Source organism: Thunnus albacares, chromosome 10 (genome assembly GCF_914725855.1).
Source record: "Thunnus albacares chromosome 10, fThuAlb1.1, whole genome shotgun sequence".
NCBI lineage: Eukaryota > Metazoa > Chordata > Actinopteri > Scombriformes > Scombridae > Thunnus > Thunnus albacares.
In genome coordinates, this window is record NC_058115.1 from 31151133 (window position 1) to 31165815 (window position 14683).

The window sequence follows — 14683 nt, forward strand, 5'->3', positions numbered from 1 at the left end:
TCCACTGGACATTGCTTATGGATGTACTTGCTCTATGGCTGTTGTATAATCCGTGCATAGCCCGTAGTGGTTGGCACAGGACATGAACTTATCATGGTAATTACCTAGAGACTGGCTTTAAATAACTACTTTGCCTTCAATGAGAGATCTCGTTTGGATTTAATATATGAAATGTCGAAAGAATTGTCATGTAACATTGCTAGACAGAGATGGCTGATTGGTTTTACTATTACTTAAATCTGATAAGGTGCAACCTAACCCTAGCCCTGATTTGCAGTATATTCAGATGCCATCTGATTTAAAATCTCTGTCTGGTCTAAATATTTATTGTCTCAATGTGTGCAATTTGTTATCCAAAATGGATATGATTAGAATATGGTTTAAATTAACACATGCAGACATTGTTCTAATATCTGAAACTTGACTGACAAAATCAGTTATTGATGAAGATATAGACATGAATGGATACAATGTTTATCATGCTGACAGACCAAATTGATTCACCTTTTATCCAGACTAAAATATAGTAAAATTGTTTTAGCTGGTGATCTGGTAACTGGGATTGGCTTAAACCAGTATCTGAGAATTTTGAATCTTTTTGTAATTCTGTCAATCTTACCCAGTTGATTAATTCACCCACTCGTCTAAATCTTCAATGCCCTGAGAAGTCTACCTCAATTGACTCGATTCTGACTAATTCTTATAAATTTTCAGCTGTTGGTGTTTTTTTGTGATGATCTAAGTGACCATTGTGTTGTTGCTGCTATCAGGAACACTAAGGTCCCTAAATTAAAACCATTTAACAAACAGGGGCTTTATCATGATTTGCCTCCTTTTACTTTTACATAAATCATAAATACACATGCTCCATTCAGAGATACAGATTAAGGGTTGTGATAACTCCTGGTTTTCCTCTAAACTACTGTAGCAGATACTATTCATGAGCGAATCTTGGCTTGGGCTAAGGTAAGGACAACAGGTTCTACCACTGATTGGCTTGTTTTTAGACAACTAAGTAACACTTGTTCCTCTTTTATCAAGAAAGCCAAATAAGAATATTTTTTGTCTGTCACCACTGAAAACTAAATGACCCTTGGAAAACCATAAAATCCCTTTCTGTGAGCAATAATTCTCAAGCTGCACTACCTTTGTTATTAAGGATTCTGTTGCTGATCATGACAAAATGGAGCTACCGAGTTGTTTTAAGGAGCATTTTATATCTTCTGGCTCTCTGTTTGACTCTGCTTGTTCTGCATCTGTGAAACCTTGTACTGAGGTTTCAGTGTATACTGATCAGTCTTTTAGTTTCGTACCTTTCTCTGTTCACAAAGCCCTCAAAGCTTTAGACCCTAGAAAACCCTCAGTACCTGATTTTATTGATCCTTACTTTTTGAATTTGGCCGCTGATTTTGTACCAGAGCCTCCTGCACATCTTTTTAACCTTACAGTGGAAAATAAGGAAATTCTAAAGATATGGAAATCTGCTTTTGCCTTTCCTTTATTTAAAGGGGGTGAGCCAACTATTTTAAATAACTATAGGCCGATATCTTAATTATCAATACTAGCTAAAAGTCTTGAAGCTCTTGTGAGTGATCAACTTAAGGAGTTTTTATACAACAATGCTATTCTATCAATATATCAATCAGGCTTTAGAAAAAAACATATAACCATCACAGCTGCACTGAAGGTAGTAAATGGCATTTATGTTGCACTTGATCAGAAGCAACATTGTGCATCATTCTTTATTGATCTGTCCAAAGCTTTCGACACGGTTGACCATGTTTTAAAACTTAGATGTCTTAGCAAGAGCAACCAGTCACTTGGTTCTCAAACTATCTTAATAATATGTCTCAGTGCATTGGATATGATGGTCTATGTTTTGATACTGTATCTGTTAACGAGAGTGTACCACAGGGCTCTGTATTAGGCCCACTATTATTCACTATCTATAAAAATAATCTGGATCAAAATGTGTCAGATGCTAATTTTCATTTATATACCGATGACACTGTTATATACTGCTATGTCTCAACTCTTGTACAGGCCTCTGAATACCTGCAAAATGCTTTTATTGTTGTCCAAAATACTCTACTTCATCTGAAACTCATTCTAAATGCAGATAAACCAAAACTTATGTTGTTTGTACTTGGGTATGTTGATTGATGACTCCCTCACTTTTAAGCCACATGTGCGGTACCTGAAGAAAAAACTGAGGCTAAAACTGGGTTTTTATTTTCATGTAAAAAAAAGTTACTTGTTGTAGTCACTTTTTTTTTTACCTGTGCTGGACTATGGTGATCTTTTATATATGCATACCTCTGCTCAGTGTCTTCATATGCTTGACACAGCTTACCATGCTTCCTTGAGGTTCATTTACAATTGTAAAGCTCTGACTCATGGCTGTGAGTTATTCTCTTGGGTAGGATGGCCTGCTCTGGCCACTCCTAGGCTTTTACATTGGTACACCTTTATATATAGTGCAATTCTTGGTCTGCTCCCTTACTACCTATGTGTTTTTATCATGCAGACAAGTGCCGGACAGAACTTTTTTTATGCTGTCTGTCCTAAATGCCTGCAAGGAAATTGGAAAAAGGGCATTTGTGTATTCTGCACCCTCAGCATGGAATACATTGCAAAATTACTTGAGACTCAATGAATTAATCTTGTTAAAGGCTTTTAAATCCAAAATGAAAGAATTAGAGGTAGATTCCCTAGGATGTAAATGTTTTTAATTTTCCTAGTTATGCAACTGATTCATGGTAATGTATCTATTGAACCGTGAGTTTCCCTATGCTTGTTCTTTATTTTCTTTTTAAATGTGTCTCCTTTTGTGTGTTATGTATGTAACTATGTGTTTTTATTTATGATGCTGCCTGTCTTGGCCAGGTCTCCCTAGAAAAAGAGATTCTTAATTTCAATGGGACTCTCCTGGTTAAATGAAGGTGGTTGAGATTTTATTCTATTCTACATAATATACTTAAGTATCACAGCCTCTTTATTTAACACAATAGATGTCCAGTGCCATATACTGTATCTACAGTACATTTGACTTTGCACATCAGCCATGATTAAGTGTTGAAAACCTTGTTATAAAACAAAGTATTGCAGCAGTTTTAAAACTTTCTGACCAGCACAATGATTTGACAGTGGTAGGTTACAGACAAGCCAGGATAAAAAAGAGCTGTAAGTCTGAATTTACCTTCATAAGGGAGACAAAAAACATTACATTCTCAGAAAAGGCCCTGTTTGGCCAGAGAGAACTGTCAGGAAACAGGCTTACCTGAGCCTGGGATAAAAGGCTTAATATCTGCTGTTTTGGAGGAATTAACTGTTGTCATACTGAGCAATTTTTTTCCAACATTTTTTACCACTAATGAAACAATTATGTGTGGCGTTAAGGGAGAAAAATGTCTGTGTCAACACAATGAATTAAGTAAAGCTTGAATTATTGCTGATGTCTGACAAATACTTTTTTGCTTAATTGCTCCTGTCACCAGATGTTCTACAGTGATTTCTAGGCAATAAAATTGGCACCATTTTTATTCACATAACCTAAAAACAACACATGGCAATGTCTATATATTTAAACCAAAAAGGCATTTCCCTAACATTCCTAGTGTTGTCAACGTTTGGAAAATGCCTCATCATTGCATGAGTGACAAACACAAAATCATGGTCAGGGAAGAAAAGAAGAAGAAAAAAAGAAAAAGGGAAAAAAGAAAAGGAAAGTACCTTTCTTGTGAGTAGCTTCATTTTTGGAGCCTTTGGGGTCTAATAAAAAAAAGATCAGAATTAAACACAGCATATTCTAACAACACGTAACCAACTATACGTTGTTTGTCCTCATTAAGGAAAACAACCGCTTTGTCTATCAATGAGCGAACAAGACAGCAAGGCTCGATTATCTAAGCTGTCGCACTGCTGCCAACACTCAGCGGGGGTGAGTGTGTGGCAGTGGGGGAGACTTAGGAGGGGCAGGGGGGAGAGGGAGGGGGGCAACATACTGTGAAGGCAATAGCAGGAAGGAGGGATGCACGAGTCTGTAGAGGTACAATCTACTGCCATACTGCAGCGGGCAGGAGAGGAGAGGCGATGCACTGAGATGAAGAGGAGGAGGAGGAGGAGGAAGAGGAGGGTTGCAATGCAGTTCTGTCAAGAGGAGCTGAAGTAAGACTAGCAAAATGCACTACAGGAGATGCAAGAGGCCAGAGAGAAGGAAGAGGAGGAGGAGGAGGAGGGCGGGGAGAATGCAAAGACTACATGTCAAACTGGCTTCATTTTTGATTTGTGCCTCACTTGGCCTTCATGGAAATGACACTTTTTCTTTATTTTCTGTTGGGCAACAGGTTGGTGGTTAGTTGCATATTCCAGAATGACTTGACCAACTTCTAAATGAAATGAACCACTCTAGTAACAAAGTTCTCAAAATGGATTCTTTGTCCCTTATAATGATTTGACTACAGCTACAGAAATGGAGCTGTAACCCCACAGGAATGGATAAATGATCTCCAAATCTGAAATGAAATTCTACTTCTTCCTTCAAATGGGCGCCATTAATTTTAAGTCATTTGGCTGAAATGGAGCCGTACATCATTTGAATGACAAAAGATTGTACTCCCCCCCCCCAAAAAAAATGTAAATCTTCAACTTCTTCCAAATGGGCTCCATAATTTCAGTCATACCACAGAAAGGGACCTTTTAGTCTGCAGAGAGGCTGATTTATAATGGAAAACTGCCGACTTGCTAATGTCAAGAATTTGGAAGCTGAGGCTGAACAATTCATTGTTTCACAGTGACAAGGCCTTTTCACCTGTTCATTCCAGGAAAGTTACTGTCTGTTCTTCTGTGTCTGATGTGCCGCTGTGATCAGTGGCTTATCGGATTCGTCTAAGAGGTTCAAGAAAAGCATGGACAAAAGTTTTCCTGTCCTTCAATCAGCAGACACTCTTCCAACCCCACAACACTCCATCTTTCATCCTTTATTATGTGTAAAACACTGTGTATGAAATATACTTTCTTGAATCCATCTCCAAAAATATCCTTATGTAAAGGTCTACCAGTATACAGCTCATTCTGACCTTCGCACGTTAAATAGTTTCCGAGCAAATAATCGATCCCATCTATGTGTTTGACAGCTAAATGTAGTTTCTTTGTAATTAATCCTTAACAGAGTTAGAAATGTCACCACACAGCTTCATTCTCTTTCATTTACTCTGTGAACACAGGCCAAAAATGTCCTCCCACTACACACAGAGGAGGTTTTTTTCTTTTGTAGCTCAGATTTGTTGATTGATGTCCTCTTTCCCCCCCGAACCGCATTGAACTGGGTAAACCGGGCCCGGCCTGCTTTGCTGTACTTGACAACTGCCATTGTGAAGGATGGCGACTACACCGAGTAGAAGTCTGGGAGCAATATTGTAATCTGTCATTGTCAGCCAGAAAAAAAAAGGGAAATGGCTCCTAAGATAGATGGAAAGTATTCGTCGCGACCATGAACTGTTGTAGACAGGTGACTTAAACTCTATAATCTGCCTGAATCCATGAAAGGCAATTTTTCCTCCCTCCTCTGAGCACGGCAATCTCTCTGTGTCAGGGCTAAGCCCGAGCTTAGCCCCGCGGCCAGGCAGTCTGTCGAACATCTGAGCACCTGATCCTGGCATTAAAACCACAGCAGCTTTGGTTTTTGGGGCTTTGCTTTGCTGGCAGCAGAGATCTCATAACGCGAGCTAATTACTAGCACTGTGCAGAATCAATTCTCCTGGCTTTGCAGGGGAGGTGTAAAAACAAAAAAAAAAAAAGCCCTGCCTTTGTGTTGGAAAACAATGTTATTTTTCTGTTTTTCTTGTGTGAAATGAGTACAGGGATTTTCCCTAAATGTTTTTTCTCCCTTTGGTGTACTCCCAGGCTGCACACATCAGCCGGAGATTAGACATGTCTGCCGTGTAGAATCTGAAAGCAACAGCTTGTCGTCTTTGTGATCATGTCGCGGAAGTAAACAATTATGTGTCAACCTCTCCATCAGGCCTTTTAGACTGATACGGAGGGCTTATACCCTTTTTTTTTTCCCTCAAGCTGGTAATTAGAGGTGTGATGGGATTCCACTGGAGGACTGATTGGCCTTTTATAAAGCAGTATTCCCCTCCTTACAAACTTATTAGCCATGGACCAGTGAGTTGCACAGGGAGGAAGACACAATAACGTAGCCGTCAACTGTTCTTACACATCCCACATTAGCTTTACATTGCCTTGAGCTAAAGAGACTCCACGTTTTGTACTATCTTTAGATCAAGAGGAAACAATAATGATGTGAGGTATTTATAGCAAACTGTGTGGCTAAAGAGACATGGAGTTCATTCATCTTGACAACACAGCTCATTTGACTGTGATTTAATTACCAGCGTGATCATTTATAGTGTACAGACTTCTACTTTTGGCTGCACAGTCAGTGCAAACATCCGTCCTTCTCTGTATTTGTCCGCTCCCTCTCCCCCACCCTCCTATCAGTCTCTCTTTCAGTCTGTCTTGAGTGCCCTCGTACGTTTGGCTGCCTTTTACCATTACCCTACTCAATATTCCTCTCTTCGCTGCCCTTGCCGTTCCGCCTCCTCCCGCTAGACGTTGAGGCGTGATCAATATTTTTGTCATAACTCAGGGGAGAGTCACCTCTGCAACGACATTAAAATTCCTCGCTCCGTGCAATATAGTCCCCATCCAAATTTCCTGGCTTGGAAAGGAGAGGGCCATTACCTAGAATACTAAAAGAGACACGAGACCTTCCTCTGTGCAAGGATGTCCCCTCACTCCAGCAGATTTCTATGTTTGCAGCCTTGTAGAAAGTAAGCTCTAGGAAAAATGGAAATAAGAAGGGAGTAGGGAGTAGATATTACAGTTTGTATCTCTAGAGTTGCTTATTCATGTCTGCTGCAAGTGTTATATATAACCGAGCAATACTGAAGCCCACTGGGAACTGTGTTGGCATCAAAATTCTGGTGCTAAGCTAGTGGAAAACATATTCTGTGTTTGCAGTGTGAGACCCTGGATTGCACTTTTGCCATCTGCGGTTCTTTCCAATCTCCTGTCGTAAGCAAATCCCTCCAAGTCGGATAGCCATTTGCAATGCTACCTTCCCTTACCTCCCCCTCTTTCTCTTTCACTCTCTCTCCCTCCCTCACCCTTTCGTTTTTTTTTCCCCCTGCAACCATTCCTCCATCCCACGCTCATTACCTTATGCCCATTAATCCCATTAAGTAGCCATTAAACAAGTGCTGATAACACCAAATGAACGTCAAGCTCTGACAGCTAATAACTACAGTCCCACCTCGGCACGTTCAACCCTGGCAAGGAGAAAAGAAGGTGCAGGGAGGAACAAGGGGAGTGGGGGGGTGGGGGGTGGGGGGGTTGTGGTACAACACAAATGTAGTATAGAGTAGTGTAGCATTGTGTAGTAACAAGCACTCCACCTGTGAAAAGAGAAAGAGGAAAGAGAGGAGGAGGAGAGAGGAGGAAGCCAAACATGTAAATATACTGCCGTACTATGTATATTTACTCAAGTCCACTTATTCAGACGAGAAAGAGGCCACCGCATCATTCAGCTCAGAAGCACAGTGGTGGATTCTCGACAGAGGATTTTTTTTTACACTGATCATCACTGGGATTTACGAGCAGAGAGGAGGAGGGAGCTTTGCAAAACCAACCGTGGGAGCAGCGTGAAATAAAAGGATTGTATCCGAAGGGGCAAACCCGAGCTAAGAAAGCTAGTGTGGCCATTTAAGAGAGCTGAAGATGAAAACCTGCTGAACGGCCCTGATGCACACTGAGCGTGAGGTTGGCGACGCATTCAGGGTCTTTTCAAGCACTGATTCCTGTCTTGCGGGATGTTGAAGGCAGGAGGAGGGTTAAGTAGTGGCAGTGGTAGATAGCTGGCTTGCTAGCAGCCTGCTCTGGTCGAGCTTAAAACCAGAAGCTCGCTCACGGTCGTTGTCCTCGCCACTGCTCGGCTTGAGTGATGAGGAAGGACAAGGTTATGGCGGAGAAGGAGAGGGGAGTCGCAGCTGTAGTCTCCTTCATTCATCAAGTGCGCACACACACTCAGACACAGGAGGGATCACACAAACACTCTTACGTGCAAACAGACACACACCTTTCCTTCACTGGTTCTCTCTCTAAGTCCCCATCTCTCTCTCATACTCATACGCGTTTATCTGTGCAGCACCATGTGGCCATTCATTACAGGAGCTAGTAGATCAGAAAGGCCGATTGTTGCCATTCTACTACACCTCCTTGTCCTCACTACTGAGGAAATGTGCAGGCTCTTCCTGCTCTGTGAGCTCGGCTGCTGCCAGATGCCCACCTGGTCAAATGAGTCAAAGGAGTCCAATTTGTTTCACGAATCAGTGGGATCGGTAAACAGGGCTTGAATACAGAGGAGGCCTGACGACTGGAGGAGAGAGGAGGGGAGGAGGGAGGAAAGGGGAGCGGTGGGGGGGGCGATCATGATACTAATGACCTTGTATTTCATTCATGCCAGAGGAAAATGGATGTCTGGACAGTAAAAAAGAATATGTAGGAATGGATGAAGGAAACGAATGAAGGAAAAACAAAGAAAGTATACAGGAACAAATGATAGAATGGATTACGATTGATTAGTTTTAAGGCTAGACTGAAAATGATGATGTTTGAATAAATTCATTAACAAACAAGGGAGGGAAAAATGAAAGAACGAACGAAAAATGACAATAGAGCAAGAATGATGATAAATGACGAAAGTAAGATATGTGAGAAAGGTGAATACAAGGGAAAAGTAAAGAGATGGAATGATTGATTACAAAACAAAAAAAGAAGAAAGGAAGAAAGATAGAAGGAAAGAACAGAGGTGTGAGGGAAGGAAAAATAAAAAAAAATCGGAACAAAGAAGGAAAAACTCATCATAAATCATCAGAGAAGGAAAGGTAACAAAAAATGAATGAATGAATGAAAGAAGGATGAGGCAAAGGGTTTAAGAAAGGGGAAAGAAAGGATAGGGAAAATTACCGATAAAAGACTGAGAAAGCAGAAAGAGACAATGAAAAAAAAACGGATGAACTCATGGATTATAAATGGCTTGTCCCGAATGTGTCAGGAGTGTTTGCTCTCCTCTCTCTCCAATGCAGGAACCTGCTAAATCAATCGGAAGCTTTTTGCCCATACAGTGGACCCCCGGTCATGATCAGTGTAATTTCCTCTCATGCTGGCACATTCGTAGCTTCAGGCAAATCTCCCCTATTTCCCTCCCCGCCCCTCCCATCTACTGTTGCTACACCGCAAAATTAGCAGGGCTGGTGCTAATTTGATGAGGTGTGTGTTTATGTAAACCGTGTAGTCGGAAAAGAGGAGCACAATCATCTTGCGTTTAGCAAAAAAACTAGCTGCACTTTTATGCTGTTAACATTTTGTATAACATTCTTGCCACATTTCAGTACCCTTAAAGACTCTGGAAATTTGGCTTGAAATAGTAAAAATGCATATATGATATTGAAGTTGAGTGTCTCATTAAGCATCCACAAAAATCTGAATGAAAGAAAGAAAATAAACGATCATAACTTTTAGAAAACGTAGTTCAAAAAACAGCTCATTTTGCAGTTTAGACCATTTCTCAAGAGTGTGTAGGCATGGCAGATCACGTTTTGATTGACATATCCCTCATTTTGATTGACATCTCCCTGGATACTGGCGGGTACTGTGATTCAGGCGGTGCTTGGTTTTGGCTTGTCTGTTTTCAACATGGCAGCCGGGTCATAAACGTTTTCATATTACAGCTAAACAGTACACTAAAAAAATTCATATTTGATCAGCAATGCCTAGTTGTCTGTGTTTCACAACACATTGCTGAGATTACGAAGGCAGGGGGGAGGAACGTGAAATGATTGTTTCACAACACTAATTATGTAATTTTTGTAATAAATGTCCCAGCATAACCATGCCCAATTCAAACCCAATATCGTGAAAATTTACAAAAACTTAAATGACAATATTTTGAACTTTTTAGATGCTTATTATTATGTAAATAAGACCCTAAATTACATAGTTAGAAGGCTATTGTGGATTTTCGGTTTCCAGTGGCTTTAAATGTCTACAGGTCTAAACATTCCAACATTCCAGAGGGAGTTCTAGAATTAAGTTTTTCCTCATTCCATGTTCCGGAACATAGCCAAAATGGCATTTCTCTTGATCCTCCCATTCTAGGTTCCATGATGTATTATTATCCTTACAGACAGTAGTTAATAGCAGAAGTTCATAAACACAGTTTGATGTCACTTGTTTTGTACAGAATCCCACAGTGCAGTGTGCAGACCATAGATTGTAAAAAAAAAAAAAAAAAAGGACAAAGTTACTGTGACGTCATCCATTGGTTTGTGGACAGCTGTTTTGAAGCTTGGTTTGGTGATTTGACCATCACCATCTTTGATTTTTGGAGCCAGAAGTGACCAAGTTTGGACGAGAGGATGGAGCTGACCCTAGTGCTAGCTGCTAGCTTTGTTAGCACGGTGCATTTACAGTCTATGGTTAACTGTGATAATGCAATGCTAATTTTTGCTAGCGGAAAACAGGCTTAAAACCATTAAAACAAAGTGTACTTACCGGAAAAACAGCCGACTCCTTAAAGGGTCTTTTAGTACAACCAAATGCTGGACTTTTTTTAGGTGACCAAAATGTTATAATTAACTTTCATGAACTGAAAACACACTGTGAAATAGCTGCAGCTACGCCTATAATTTGTGATTTTGGGGTTACGCCATGTTTACGCTGCGTAATCAACATTGTCGCCATGGTAGCGACTTGTCAATCGCAAGGTAGTCACGCCCTAGAGCATGCACTACTTTATCATCTATCTTACTCTAAATGGGACCATAATTTACAAAATAAACATCATGTTGTATTAAAGAAGACTTGAAAGTAGCAATTGAGACCATAAACTCTTTGGAAAAGTGTTTACTGTGGTAATAAATCAAGTGAGAAACAGGGTCATTTTCCCATAGACTTCTATACAATTGGACTTCTTTTGGAGCCAGTTGAGTCGCCCCCTGCTGGTCATTAGAAAGATTGCAGCTTTAAGGCACTTCCGTATTAGCTTCACTTTTCAGACCTTGAGCTACCTGCTTGGTGCAGACACATCATTTTCCTCTCTTTTCAATTCAGAAACTTGATTACCTTGCTAGCAAAGTGTCTACCAAATTAAGCAAATGAGATTACTACCTAGCGATCTACCTAGCAACCTTGCTAGTGAGCTGTTTCAGCTTCTCAGTGTGGGACTATCTCCTTTTCACCAGGTTAGTGATGTTCATGACATCCCTTAACTTTGACAGGCTAGCCGACAACACAATCAACATGTGTATTTTGGACTTTGAACACTCTGGTTCTGCTAATAGAACTTAAATTAAACAAGATTGCATTTGCAGTTTCATTTGTTAGCTCATTAGCTGGTTAGCTGGCAAGCTAGTGAGCTCAGTAGCTCAATCCAATGTTAGCTTGCTCGCTAGCTGATTAGATCACCAGCTTAACTGTGTAAACATCACCATTTTTTTTGATGTGTCAATCTCTTCTGAATTGACAATAGTGAACAATGATTCCGAGCAAATACTGCGACATCATATTGTCTGAATGAACTTCTGTGAACGCTGCAACACTCTAACATTCCAACATTCCGGAAGCAGGCCTAGTTCTAGAATCCCACAGCACAGACACATTTTGGGATATTTTAGCATTCTAGAACATTGGTATTCCATTTTCACTTGCCCAATACAACATGTATCATTATCATTGTTGTTGACTATTTTTATTATAATTATTCTTACACTAAACCAGGTTCTTAAATTAAAGGTTTTTTATGAGGGTTGTGAAATGAAGATTCATTTAAATACTTAAAATATATATTCACTGTGTTATTTACACAACATTAATAAATTGTTTAAATTATTTTAAAGATCATTGTGCACAATTAATCACTAAATCCAACCCTAAAGGTTTTCCATGCTGTACCTAAATCCAGTAGGGCTCTGTGTTATTATTATTATTTTATGTGACATATGATCATTTCAGAACTGTTGCACTCGAACAGTCCTCCATTTTGCCGTCCCCTCGGACTGACTCCCTCTCACGCTGTGCAAGTGCACTTTTTTGTTCCTCCCTCCCCCCTCATAGTTTTTTAAGGAGCAGAGCTGTCAAGCTGTTTATTTCATGAACGTGATTAATGCAGTGGCATAGTTAGCTGTTAGGAGACACACACACACAAAAAAAAGAAAAAAAAAACTGCTTGAATGAGCAAGTTGGAGAGCTCACGCTATGCCACTCTGTCGACCTGACAGCCATGACAGAGTCTGGAAATTCACATCGGGTCCTGTCTGCTAACAATGGAGCCCTGACACAATTATCTTAGCAGATTACATAAAAGATGTGCTCATCTTGCTGAATATGTATTTTCATCATAGATCCTCCCTCAGCTCTCATTTAGCCAAAAAAAAAACAAAAGTTAAATAAATTATCATACCTATTGAACTTTATTTTCCTAAGTTTTTCTGTGATTCTGTGATGGGGTGGAAATTTTGAAAGCTGTAAGACTATTATTCTCTGCATGTCTAACACACTGCCAGAGAGTACTTTCATCTGCATTTAACTTATTTTTATTACATCACATTAAAAGAACGAATAAAACATAAAAGCTATAAATTCAAATAACTGTCACGTCGGCCTGTTTAAATCCTGATTTGTAAAGGTCAATGCAGCGCTAGCCTCAGTTAATCACACCAGGTTGTTGCCAACCAGAGCTGCAGAAAAATCAAATTAAAAAAACAGAAATGGTCTCCAAAACCGACTCATGACGACGACGACGCCTCACAAAAACACCAGATCATATTCTCGGCAGGTCAGGAGGGACGATCGGTTTCAGCTGTTTTGCAGCCGTTGCAGGTTTAATAATACACACTTAGTCATGGTAAAAACCCAACCACCCCTCCCAATTCTATTTTGCATGAGCTGAGAAATCTCACTTACAGAGATCACCATATAATGGGTTATACCATTATGGGCTCAGCGGAAAAAAAAAAAAAAAGGGAAAAAAAAAGCTCCATGGCAGCATTCATAAACATAAGCTGTGGTTCACTGCTGCACATTCTAGCAGTCTGTTTACCTGTGTGTTCAGTGTACAAAATATTAGGACACCTTTTTAATTTCACCTGTTAAATCTGCTTTAGAGATGAAGGGATAGATGCAGACAAGTATGCAGAAAGCATCACATCCCACGCAAGATGCAGGCAGCGTTTGGGCCAGTCAGTAGCAAAGTACATCGTCCCTCCAAGTTTTATCAATGCCATTGGTGGAGGTTCACAGGACTTCTAACCCTCACTGGTGGCTACTGGGTTTTGCCAAAAGCAGACCAGCAGTGTATGAAAGTATTACGTTTGAATAAATAAACATCAGAAAAATGTATGAAGATTCAATAACACTAAATCAAATTAGCCAAAACTCTTAGAAACTCTGTGATTTGTTGATTGGCATAATTGAAGAATTATAATGAAAGTAATTCTTAAAATGTCATATCCATCCAGCGTGAATCTCTGCTACAGTTCTGCCTAGTGCTGCTACAAATGAAGACTGACATTTTTTTACTTAAATCTTATCTTGCAGATACCACTGCTCTGAGTTTGATAAAACTTGTAGGAGAAACACACTCTTCTCTACTGATTGAACCAATTTTCATATCCAGAGCAATTTAAAAATAACTACAACAGTAGAATAAACGTTAATCTCCAGATTGCACGGTGTCAAGGGAAATGTCAAGGGTCATATTGCCTTGACAGTATACCTGCACCACCGAGTTACCACGTATTAAAAATGCAGGTATATGATATAAAGATTTTGATGCATTAAATATTGAGCATATACTCTGGATTAGAGGGGAGATGTAAGGTGAAATGTCACAAGGGTACTAATATTTTGTACACTCAGAATACACAAACTAAATATACGGCAATAGAAATTACTCACATCCATTCTGGAAACCTCAGTTATGGCAGTGTTTAACATGCAACAAGGCTCAAACGTAACATTTAGCGTTCTTAATTAGTAATATCAGTTGAAATATATAAGGTGAAACTCAGGCCATTTCCAGTTTTGTTTCTGTGCCTGTTCCAATTACTTGGGAATCATTTTGGTTAAGATGCTGAATGATTTTTTTCTTAACTGGTTACATAATTCATATACTGTAATGAATATAGAGGGTTGCCCCAGTTCTCTAATGTCATACAAACGTATTAATGTCCAGACTGTATTCCTAATGTGAGGAAGTTTAATATAGAAACCTCTGACATGTGTCTTTATGGGGGCTTCCATTCAGGGAGAGGTTACTAAATTTCATAAAATCATCATCACCATCATCATCATCACCATCATCATGAAATCATATTTAGCAGCACACTTGTGGGGGAGAGGCACATTACCTTGACCACCAAAACAAGCACTCAGGATACTATGTGGATACCAAGGAATGTAGCCAACTAGCACCATGATGACTATAGATCCCAAAAAAATCTCTTAATGGGAATGTTTTACAGTCTGATTGGAGCTATGAGTGCAGGGGCAGGGAGAAAAAAAGGGGTTTGGGGGTCTAACACCTGAAATAGCCTTATTCTGTCTTTAGCATGTTGAGCAA

The 14683-nt window shown here is 39.8% G+C and overlaps 1 protein-coding gene across 1 annotated transcript in view; it reads right to left on the reverse strand.

The window, feature by feature from the left end:
- The window catches only part of glra1 (glycine receptor, alpha 1), a 128204-nt gene that overhangs the window by 85390 nt on the left and 28131 nt on the right, over positions 1 to 14683 (reverse strand). The gene's annotated exons all lie outside the window — the stretch shown is intronic.